The sequence below is a fragment of the Nannospalax galili genome, unplaced genomic scaffold (genome assembly GCF_000622305.1).
Source record: "Nannospalax galili isolate Female #2095 unplaced genomic scaffold, S.galili_v1.0 scaffold347, whole genome shotgun sequence".
Lineage (NCBI taxonomy): Eukaryota > Metazoa > Chordata > Mammalia > Rodentia > Spalacidae > Nannospalax > Nannospalax galili.
In genome coordinates, this window is record NW_008355793.1 from 411306 (window position 1) to 411650 (window position 345).

Sequence of the window (345 nt, forward strand, 5' to 3'; positions counted from 1 at the left end):
AATTAGATTAACCTCCTGTTACACTCATGGAATATATGTTTTAATTTTTGAAGGATTTTATAGCACTTGTAAACTCTAGTGAAAAGCTATGTCTAAATGTTTTTTGAAAATAATTTTACCAATACCATTAAACATTAGAATTGAATACCTAATATTTATGACTCAATATATTTATCAAAGTCAATGATTTCTTCCAAGATACACTGATAAAATAAAGCACTGATTTATACAGCCACATTTCTGATGGATACAGAAATTCTTTTTAAAATAGATATATAATTCAATCGGATGCTCATAGTGACATAAGTGATTGATTTAAGTGCATCCAATAACAAAATCATGCAG